Source organism: Myotis myotis, unplaced genomic scaffold (genome assembly GCF_014108235.1).
Source record: "Myotis myotis isolate mMyoMyo1 unplaced genomic scaffold, mMyoMyo1.p scaffold_m19_p_3, whole genome shotgun sequence".
In the NCBI taxonomy this organism is placed as follows: Eukaryota; Metazoa; Chordata; class Mammalia; order Chiroptera; family Vespertilionidae; genus Myotis; species Myotis myotis.
Window position 1 is genome coordinate 102,119,089 of NW_023416335.1, and position 12,033 is coordinate 102,131,121.

Below are 12,033 nucleotides of genomic sequence, written 5' to 3' on the forward strand. Positions count from 1 at the left end.
CGCTTCCCCCTGTCACACTGATCCCGGTGCTGGGAGGCATATTACCCTTTTACTATATTGGATAAAGGCCTGGTGCACGGGTGGGGGCTGGCTGGTTTGCCCTGAAGGGTGTCCTGGATCAGGGTGGGGGTCGCCACTGGGGTGCCTGGCCAGTCTGGGTGAGGGGCTGAAGGCTGTTTGCAGGCTGGCAGGTGACTGAAGCTCCCAACCTCTCCTTTTTTTCTTTTTTTTTTTTTTTTAAATTCTGGGCCAGCTTTAGCTCTGAGGCTTGGCTCCAGCTTTTAGGTCTTGGCTGCCGAAAGCAGGTATCTGGTTTGTTTGGGTTCTATAATGGAAACACTGTTTCAACTCCAGCTCTGAGATCCCGGCTGGCTGAAAGCAGGTTTCTGGGATTTTGTTTAGCTTCTATATTTGTAACAATGTTTCAAACTGCAAGCTCATAGGCCGGCAGCGGCAAGCGGGGAATGTTGGAGTCCTCCTCCACTGAAGCAAGCAAGCCTCATGTTCGCTTCAAGCTGCCTGGCTGCCAGCCACCATCTTGGCTGGCAGTTAATTTGCATATCCTGCTGATTAGCCAATGGGAAGGGTAGCAGAGGTACGGCTAATTACCATGTTTCTCTTTTATTAGATAGGATGTGATTTGAGAAAAATATTTGCTAGATTAAACTTTGACCAGCAATTATTTTATGTTAAATAAATGTCAGCTTTGAATTATCTTCATATTAAGCTATGTAAAGAGCACAATACAATTTGTTAGTTGTAGCATTAAAGTAAATTTTCTGCTTTTCTTTTTTTTAAAAAAAGGAAGTCAAATATACTCTTTGAAATATTCCATTATGAAACCCTATAATTATATATGTATAGGAAGTGAATAATAAATTGAATTTACTTCTCCATATATTTCACTAAAAAATATGTCTAGACTACTGCATCTTTTTTCCTGTCAGAACAAACTTTCTGCATCTGTATGAGTCCAATCAGAATATTTTCTTTCTCTTTATATTTTATTTTATAGCAATGACTTTACAAATGTTAATTCTCTTAAAAATAATAGATAGTATTTTTTTAATCTCCCTGAGGAAAAAAACACATCACAAGTAACTGATTTTGTTCAACAGACTCTTGCTTGGGTGACAATTTAAAACAATCAAGTTTGCCACAGTGCCTGTATCAATCTGCATTTCCATCAATTGTGCATGAGGGCTCCCTTTTGTCCATATCCTTGCCAACACTGGTTGTTTGTTGATTCATTGATATTAGGATTTTTCTCAAAAAATTAAAATTGGAACTTCCATATGATGCGGTGATTCCACTTCTGGAAATATATCCAAAGAAACCTGAAACACTGATTTGAAAGAATATATACACTCCTAAGTTCAATGCAGCATTATTTCTAATAGCCAAGATTTGGAAGCAGCCCAAGTGCCCATGTATATTTATAAAACCCTAATATGCAAATAGACCAAACAGCAGAACAACCGAACCACCAGTTGCTATGACAAGCGCTGACCACCAGGGGGTATGACGGAACATGGTGGGCGTCAGCAGTAGGCAGAAGAGTGCGGAACATAGCAGGTGTTGGCCACGGTGGGAGTGTGGAGTATGTGAGCAAGGGTGCCAGACCAAGGCGGGGCACCGGTTGCTGTCATCGAGGTAAGCCTCTGGTGGTTATTGAAAATCCTTTGCTCCTGAGAGGTGATCAGGGCCAGCAGCCACATCTTGCACCCACTGCCAGCGACAGCCCCACTTGCACCTGCTGCCAGTGCCAGACCCACTGCTTGCACCCACTGCCAGCACCCAGTGCCAGTTCTGATCACTCGGCACTATCAGCGGGTGCTAGAGGCAGCTGCCAGCCCTGATCACCCCTGAGGGCTTCTCCACCTCACCCTGCTCCTGAGGGGTGATCGGGGCAGCAGCCACCAATCACTCCACACTGTCAGGAGGTGCGAGTGGGGCTGGCGCCATCAGCACATGGGAGTGGTGACAGTGGGAGCAGGGCTGCCAGAAGACAGGGGACTGGGGGCACTGGCAGGAGGGCTTGGGTGGGGTCACAGAGGATGAGCCTGTCCCTGTGCCCACCGCAGCCTCACAGCCCACAGTTCTTTTCAAGGTGCATAAATTCATGTACTGAGCCCCTAGTTAACAGATAAGTAGATAAAAACACTGTGGTGCATTACAGTGGAATATTATTCAATAATCACTTGGTCATAAAAAAGAAGGAACTCTTACCATTTGTAACAATGTGAATGGATTTGGAGAGTATTATGCTAAGTGAAATAAGCCAATCAGAGAAAGACAAGTATCACATGATTTCACTTATATGTGGAATCTAATGAAAAAAGTAAACTAACGAACAAACCAGAAACAGACTTATAGATACAATGAACAGACTGGAAGCTGTCAAAGGGGAGGGTGGCTGTGATACGGGAGGGGCACATAGGTGAATTAGAGTTATTTAATAGCTACTCACTGTAAAGAAGAGATTTTCTTACAGACCCTGGGAAACTGAAGGACATGTTACAAGGAGAATAGGCCCTGGAGATAAGGCAGCCTGGAGCCCAGTTAACAGAGAGAATCTATCTGAAGGGAGACAGCATTCTGGACTAATCTTTACAGTGTTCAGGGCTAATCTTTGCAAGGACAATAAAAAAAAGGTAGGGGGAGAGAAAATGGCAGCTGAATAGTCAGACCTGTTGGGCAACTCCTCCCAGGGCCGGGCTGGGAATACAACTAAATTGTCCACAAATTAATAAACATGATACATCACATAAACAAATTGAGAGATGAAAATCACATAATCATATCAATTGATGCAGAAAAAGCATTTGTCAAAAGCCATCACCCTTTCTTGATAAAAATTCTCAGCAATGTGGGAATAGAGGGCCCATACCTCAACATAATAAAAGAATTAAATGACAAACCTACAGCCAACATCATACTCAGTGGGCAAAAATTAAAACCATTTCCCCTAAAAACAGGAACAAGACAGGGATGTTTATTCTCACCACTCCTGTTCGACATAGTACTGGAAGTGCTGACCATAGCAATCAGACAAGAAGAAATAAAAGGAATCCAAAATGGAAAAGAAATAAAACTGTCATTATTCGCAGATGACATGAATTTGTACATAGAAAACCCCAATGACTCCTTTAAAAAAAACAACTATTAGTTTTAATAAATGAATTTGGCAATGTAGCAGGATACAAATTAACACCCAGAAACCTATGGTTTTTTTATGCATGAATAATGACCTCACAGAAAGAGAAACAAACAAACAAAAAGATAATACCATTTACCACTGAACCAAAAAAAAACAAAATTAAGATACCCAGGAATAAACTTAACTAAGGAGGTAAAAGACCTGTACTTGGAAAACTACAGGAAATTGAAAAACGTGATAAAGAGCAAGACCTAAGCAAATGGAAGAATATATGGGGTTCATGGACTGATAGAATCAATATCCTTAAAGTGTCCTTACTACCCAAAGCAATCTATATATTTAATGCAATCCCCATTAAAATACCAATGGCACATTTCACAGACCTAGAACAAATTCTCCAAAAACTCATACGGAATATAAAAAAAGACCTCAAATAGCCACATAAATCTTGAGAAAGAAAAACAAAGTTGGAGGGATCACAATACCAGATACCAAGCTACATTACCAAGCCACGGTTCTCAAAACTGCCTGGTACTGACACAGGAACAGACATACAGACCAATGTAAAAGAACAGAGAACCCAGAAATCAACCCAAGCCATTATGCTCAATTTATATTTGACAAAGGAAGCAAGAGCATACAGTGGAGTCAAGAAAGTCTTCAATAAACTTTATTGGGAATATTGGACAGATACATGCAAAAAAATGAAATTAAACCACCAACTTACACCATACAGAAAAATAAACTCAAAATAGATAAAGGACATAAACGTAAGACGGGAAACCATAAAAATCTTAAAAGAATCCATAGGCAGCAAAATTATCAGACATATTTGGTGGCAATATCTTTACCAATACAGTTCCTAGGGCCATGGAAACTAAGGGGAAAATAAACAAATGGGAATACATAAAATAAAAAGCTTCTGCACAGCAAAAGAAACCATAACAAAACAACAAGTAAGCCAACTGCATGGGAGAACATATTTGCCAATGTTATCACCGATAAGGGTTTAATCTCCAAAATTTATAGGGAACTCACACAACTTAACAAAAGGAAGGTAAACAATCCAATACAAAAAAAATGAGCAAAGGACCTAAGTGAACACTTTTTAAAAGTGAACATGCAGAAGGCCAAGAGGCATATGAAAACATGCTCAAAGTCACTAATCATCTGAGAGATGCAAATCAAAACAACAATGAGATAGTATCTCACACCTGTCAAAATGGCTATCATCAACAAATCAACAAACTGCAAGGGCTGGCAAGAATGCAGAGAAAAAGCAACCCTTGTGCACTGTTGGTGGGAATGCAGACTGCTTCAGCCACTGTGGAAAACAGTACAGAGTTTCCTCAAAAAATTAAAAATGGAACTGCCATTTGACCAAATAATCCCACTTCTAAGAATGTATCCCAACAAATCAGAAACACCAATTAGAAAGGACATATGCACCCCTATGTTCATAGCAACACAATTTACAATAGCTAACATTTGGGAACAGCCTAAGTGCCCTTCAGCAGATGAGTGGATTAAAAAATTGTGGTACATCTGCACAATGGAATACTATACTGCTATAAAAGAAGAACTCTTACCATTAGCAATAACATGAATGGACATGGAGAGCATTATGCTAAATGAAATAAACCAGTCAGAGAAAGATAAATATAACATGATCTCACTCATTTGTGGAAAATAATGAACAACATGAACTGATGAACAAAAATAGATCCAGAGACAGAGAAGCATCAAACAGGCCATCAAACTTCAGAGGGAAGACAGGGGAAGGTGGTAGGGGTAAGAGATTAACCAAAGGACTTGTATGCATGCATATAAGCATAACCCATGGACACCAACACTATGGGGTGAAGTCATGTGCTGGGGGGTGAGGGTGGCCAGGGAGAGCTCAATGTGGGAAAAATTAAACATATGTAATAATACTATGTGTAATACTTTAAACAATAAATAATCTTAAAAAAATCTTCTGGGGGATATAAAGGGAGATATCAACAGCAATATAATCATAGTAAGGGACTTTAATACCCCAGGGACAGCACTGAATAAAACTTCTAGACACAAAAGTCAACAAGGAAACAGCATTTCTAAATGACACACTAGATCAGATGGAACTAACTGACATCTTCAGAATATTTCACCCCAAGGCTATGAATAAAATTTCTTCTCAAGTGTACAAGGGACATTTTCAAAGATAGACCACATATTATGTCACAAACTAACTCTACAAATTCAAGAAGATTGAAATCATATCAAGCGTCTTCTCAGACCACAATGGTGTGCAATTAGAAATCAACTACTATAAAAATGCTCATAAGGCAATCAAACACGTGGAGGCTAAATAGCATGCTATTAAACAATGAGTAAGTTACCAAAGAGATCAAAGAAGATATAAAACATTCTGAAAACAAGTGAAAATGAACATACAATAATCCAAAATCTATGGGACACAGTGAAACAGTCCTGAGAGGGAATTTTCTAGCACTACAGGCCTACCTCAAAAAATAAGAAAAATTGGTAATAAGTTATCTATTATTTCAATTAAAAAAATTAGAAAGAGAAAAATAAGGAAAGCCAGAGTAAGTAGACTGAAGGAAATAATAATGATCAGAGTGGAAATAAATGACATAGAGACAAATAATAAAAAATACAAAATATCAATAAAACCAAGAGCTGGTTCTTAGAAAGTATAAACAGGATGTATGAAACTCTAGCCAGACTCACCAGAAAAAAAAAACACAGAGGACCTAAATAAACAAAATCAGAAACCAAAGAGGTGAAGTAACAGAAATACAAAGGATTATAATAAAATACTTAGAATGACTTTATTCCAACAAATGAGACAATCTGGACAAAATGGGCAGGTTCCTAGTAAAATTCAACCTTCCAGACCTCAATCAGGAGGAATCAGAACACATGAATTGGCTGGTAACTACTGATGAAATTGAAGCAGTAATCAAAAAAAATCCCAGCAAATAAAAGCCCTGGTCCAGACAGTTTCACAGGGGAGTCTTACCAAATATTCAAAGAAGTAACACCTATTCTCCTCAAACTATTCCAAAAAATTCAAAAAGGAGGAACACTTCCAAGCTCTTTCTAAGAAGCCAGGATTACTCTAATTCCCAAACCAGATAAAGACAAGATAGTGAAAGAGAATTACAGGCCAATATCCCTGATGAACATAGAAGCTAAAATCCTCAACAAAATTTTAGGAAACTGGATGCTGCAATACATTAAAAAGATAATACACCATGACCAAGTGGTATTTATTCCTGGGATGCAAGGCGGGTACAATATTTGCAAATCAATAAATGTGATACAGCACATAAACAGCTTGTAAGACCAAAATCACATGATCATATCAATTGGTGCTGGAAAAGAATTCAACACTATCCAACACCCTTTTTTTGATAAAAACTCTCAGCAAAGTGGGAATAGAGGAATCATACCTAAACATATTAAAAGCCATTTTTGACAAACCTACAGCCAACATCAAACTCAACGGGCAAAAACTAAAACCATTTCCCCTAAAAACAAGACAAGTATGCCCTCTTTCACCACTCTTGTTCAACATAGTACTGGAAATCCTAGCCATTGCGATCAGAAAAGGAGAAGAAGAAATAAAAGGCATCCAAATTGGAAAGGAGTAAGTAAAACTCTCATTATTTGAATATAACATGATATTGCACTTATAAAACCCCCAAAACCCCATAAAAACTACTAGATTTAATACATGAATTTGCAAACATAGCAGGATACAAAAGTAACACCCAAAAATCCATTGCATTTTTATACACCAATAATGGACTCTCAGAAGGATAAACTAACAACAACAAAAAATCCCATTTACCTTTGCAACAACAACAACAAAAACAATTAGGATACTTCGAAATAAACTTAACCAAGGAGGTAAAAGACCTGTACTCTGAAAACTATAAGATGTTGAAAAAAAAAGGGATAGAGGAAGAGATAAATAAGTGGAAGAATATACCATGTTCGTGGATTGGTAGACTCAACATAATTAAAATGTCCATTTGACCAAAAGCAATCTACAGATTCAATGCAATCCATATTAAAATACTCATGCTTATTTCACAGATCTAGAGCAAACACTCCAAAAATTTATATAGAACAAGAAAAGGACCCCAAATAGCCACAGCAATCTTGAAAAAGAAGAATAAAGTTGGAGGGATCACAATACCAGATACCAAGTTATATTTCAAAGCGATTGTAATCAAAACAACTGGGTACTGGCAAAAGAGCAGGTATATAGCTCAATGGGGCAGAACACAGAACCCAGAAATCAACCCAAGCCACTATGCTCAATTAGTATTTGACAAAGGAGGTAAGAAAATACCATGGAGCAGAAACAATCTTTTCAATAAATAGCTTTGGGACAATTGGACAGGTACATGCAAAAAATGAAATTAGACTACCAACTTACACCATACACAAGAATAAAATTAAAAATGGATAAAATACTTATAAGCTGTGAAACCATAAAAATCTTAGAAGAAAACATAGCAAAATCTCAGACATCTCTTGTAGCAATATGTTTACTGATACATCTCCTAGGATAATGTAAACTGAGAAAATAAATGGGACAACATTAAAATAAATAGCTGCACAACAATATATCAATAGAGCCCACTACATGGGATAATATATTTGCGTTATACATTCTACTAGTGGCCTGGTGCAAGAAATTTATGCACATTAGTAAGGAATTAATTAGAGGAAATATTTTAATAATGTTATTTGCCCTTATAATAGAAGTGTCAGAGATGAAAGAAAATTAGTAAAATGTATATGAAAATCTTCCCCTGTGAGAGTCTGGGGTGCACCATGGGACCCAGAGTCAAGTCCCTGCCCAACCATGCATGCCTCAAAATCATGCGAAACCCAGACCTGGATGGCCCTACCTGCACTGGGCAAGATTCAGACCCATCAAGCCCCGCCGGACAGGGGGCGCATCCTCAGGTCCCCTCTCAAGCCCATCTGGGTGGGGGGTGCAGCCTCAGGTCCCCTGACCTGGCACTAGGGCAGGGAAAGCAGCCTGAGATCCCCCGGCCCAGCACCCAGGTAGGGGGTGTGCCTTGAGGTCCCCCGTCAAGCCTTTCTGGGCAGGGGGTTTGGCCTGAGGTCCCCCAGCCCGGGCCAGGCAGGGGGTGCACCTTGAGGTCTCTGTCAATCCCTGCCCTGTGGGGAGCACTGCCTGAGGCCCCCTGTCAAGCCCCACCGGGTGGGGAGCATGGCCTGAGGTGCGCTGTCAAGCTCCACCAGGTGGGGGGCATGGCCTCAGGTCCCCTGGCCCGGTACTGGAGTGGGGGGCACAGCCTGAGGTCCCCCATCAAGCTCCGCTGGGGTGCATGGTGTGGCCTGAGGCCCCCTGTCAAGCCCCACCAGGCAGGATGGGTGCAGCCTCAGGTCCCTGCTGATTGCTCATTAAGGCTCATTACAGGAACTCAGCCTCCAATGTGAGCACAGCCATCTTGTGTTATGGAATCCCTGCCTCCACTGTGGGCGCAGCCATCTTGACCATTACGGTGTGAAGGTCAATTTGCATATTCCTCCCTCTTTATTAGATAAGATAAGGGATTACTCTCTAAAATATATAGGGGACTTATAAAGTTAACAAAAGGATGACAAACAATTCAATTAAAAAAAATGGCAAAGGACTTAAATATACACTTCTTTAAAGTGAACATTCAGAAAACCAAGAGCCATATAAAAAAATGATCAAAGTCACTAATCATCTCAAAGATGCAAATCAAAATGACAATGAGATATCAGCACACACCCGTCAAAATGGCTATCATCAACAAACCAACAAATGACAAGTGTTGGCGAGGATGTTGAGAAAAGGAAACCCTACTACACTGCTGGTAGGAATGCAGACTGGTGCAGCCACTGTGGAAAACAGTGTGGAGTTTCCTCAAAAACTTAAAAATGGAAATCCCATTTGACCCAGTGATCCCACTTCTATGAGCATCTTCTAAGAAACCAGAAACACTCATCAGAAAGAATATATCTTACAGTAGTAAGATTTGGAAACAGCCTAAGTGCCCTCAGCAGATGAGTAGATAAAATTAAAAACAAAAAAACAAAAAAAACCGATGTTACATATACACAATGGAATGCTACACAGCAATAATAAAGAAAGAACTCTTACCATTTGCAGCAGCATAGATGGGCCTGGAGGGTATTATGCTAAGTGAAATAAGCCAGTCAGATAAAGATAAATATCACATGATCTCACTCATATGTGGAATCTAATGAACCAAATAAATTGATGAACAAAAAGAGACCCAAAGACATAGAAACATGAACAGACTTTTGAACCTCAGAGGGAAGGCAGGGGAGGGTGGGTGGGAACAGATCAACCAATGAACTTGTATGCATAACCCATGAACACAGACAATGAGGTGGTGTGGTCCTGGGCAGGGGGCAGGGGAGTTATAGGAGTGGTCTGTAAAGGTTAATGGCAGCAAAAAGGGGACCTATGTAATACTTTCAACAATAAAGATTTTTTTAAGGGCAGACCTTGTGAATTCACTAACTTTAGATTTTTTTTTAACCCACTAATCCTATATAAGAGTTTGTTTAAAATGAAATGTCAGGGAGCAGGTTTTTTTCCAAGGGATCATCACTGTTGCTCATTCCACATTGCTGGAAATATGAAATAAACACACATCAATGATTCAGTCTTGTCTTTGCTTAGTGGCTCAGTAGTGACAGGCAGTGATGGACTTAATTTTTTGGTCCAGTTTAAGTTGGGGGGTGATGGTGAAAAAGGTGAAGGATTAAGAAAAAAACAACATCAAAGACACAGACAATATTATGATGATTACCAGAGGAAAAGGGGGGATGGAGAGAGGTAGAAGAGGGTAAAGGGAAGATAAATGATTATAAAAGTCATGGAGTCATGAACACACAATACAATGTACAGATGATGTATTATAGAATTGTAAACCTGAAATCTATATAATTTTATTAAACAATGTAACTCCAATAAATTCAATAAAATTTTAAAAAATAAATAAAGAGAGCCCTTGAAGTTGTTAAGAATAAGTGGAATCTACACGGGCATTCACCCACGACCAAACTGGAATAACAACTAAAATGTGGAAAAATCATCCTGAATAAACAACTGAAGACTAGCAGAGAACCCTTATAACCAAGAACATGAAGAGAAGGCCATATCAAGACTGGTCGAAAGTGTTGAGGCATGAGAGGGATGAGTAGGCCCTCATGGGCAGCAGCTGAAGTTCTGGAGGGATATCTTAGCTGCTGGGGGTTTCCTTGAGAAGTCTTGGGTCTAACCCCCAAACTAGGATCCCCCTCCAGAGTAACAGAACTGGGAAAATGGCTCACATAAATCTGGCTGTAAAAAGCACTGGGGGTTTTGTCAGGCAGAGAGAGATGGCTAGAAACACAGACAATCACTTAAAGGGCCAACACACTAAATTTCATTTGCAGCCACTCACCTTGGGCTCCAACAGAGGGATAAAAAAGTGGACTAGAGCTGCATGAGGAGAATATGGGGCTGATGGCTCAGGAGAGAGAGCTGGGAGGACAGCTGCCAGGATCCCTGTGTTGAGTCATTTCCCCATGCTGCAGAAGCCATCTTTCTCAGGCAGAGCTTTCCCATCAATGCAGCCTTAACCTGGGGGGAAGCAATAGCCCCACCAATTGGAAATCCTCTTGCCCCAGCCTGTAGAGTTTTCACCTTGCTGAGGTATGCAGCCTGAGGTCCATTAAGTGACTGAGACTAACAGTCAGCCTGTAGGCCCTAGGCGGATCTCAGGATGCTTTAAGTATTTCCCTAACCTGCTTCTGGGACTGGGGCTAGGAAAAGGAGACCTTTGTGTGCATTTTGGTCCTTTCCGCATGTACCCAGCCCCAGCAGAGGGAGCCACAATTTGTGGATTGCTGATAGCTCCAAACAGGGTACTCTGGGCCAGTCATAAACAGCACCTGATATTGATCTGTGCCAGAGACCCTCCAAAGGGACCCAAAACCAATAAGCCCAGTGGTTAACTTTATACAAGAACAGAAGAGGATCCAATAATCTTCACAAGCAGTGTATCAAAAGGAAGATATTGGCAGGCTATAAAACCTACTGAGGTGAATTCCACTTTGTGTAGTAGGCATCTGCATAGCAGCCTACACACTTGAGCCTTACTGTCAGCCTGATGGTCAAGCCCACACATGAGTGGGCCAATAGCAATTAAGACTCAATTACAACAGGGGGGTCCACACAATGTGCACAATGGGCATTATTAGAGCACCCAGATCTGGTGATCAGGAAGACTGTAGCACTGGGCCCCACAGATCACCTACTACATGAGGCTACCCTACCAAGACTGGGAGTCAGAGGAGATGTACCTAATATATAGAAGCAAACTCAAACAAGGCAACAAAAAATGGGGAGGCAAAGAAACAAACACCAAATAAAAGGACAAGAGAGTTGTCCAGGAGAAGAGCTAAATGAAATGGATATAATCAGAATAATGATTATAAGGATGCTCACCAGCATGAAAAAAAAAGATATAGAAACTATGAAAAACCAGTTGGAAATAAAGAATGACATAGTGGAAATAAAGAAAACAATGGAAGAAATAAACAACAGCCTAGAGGAAGATGAGGATTAGATTAGCTAATTAGAAGACAGAAAAAAAATCACTTAATCAGACAGTGGGGAACAAAACAGGAAGACAGTTTTAAAAAGCTGTGGGACAACATGAATGCGTAAGAATATCTGCATCATAGGAGTACCCAAAGGAGAATAAAATGAAAAAGCAAACGAGAACCTGTTTGAAGAAATAATGACAGAAAACATCCCTAACCTGGTGTAGGAAAAA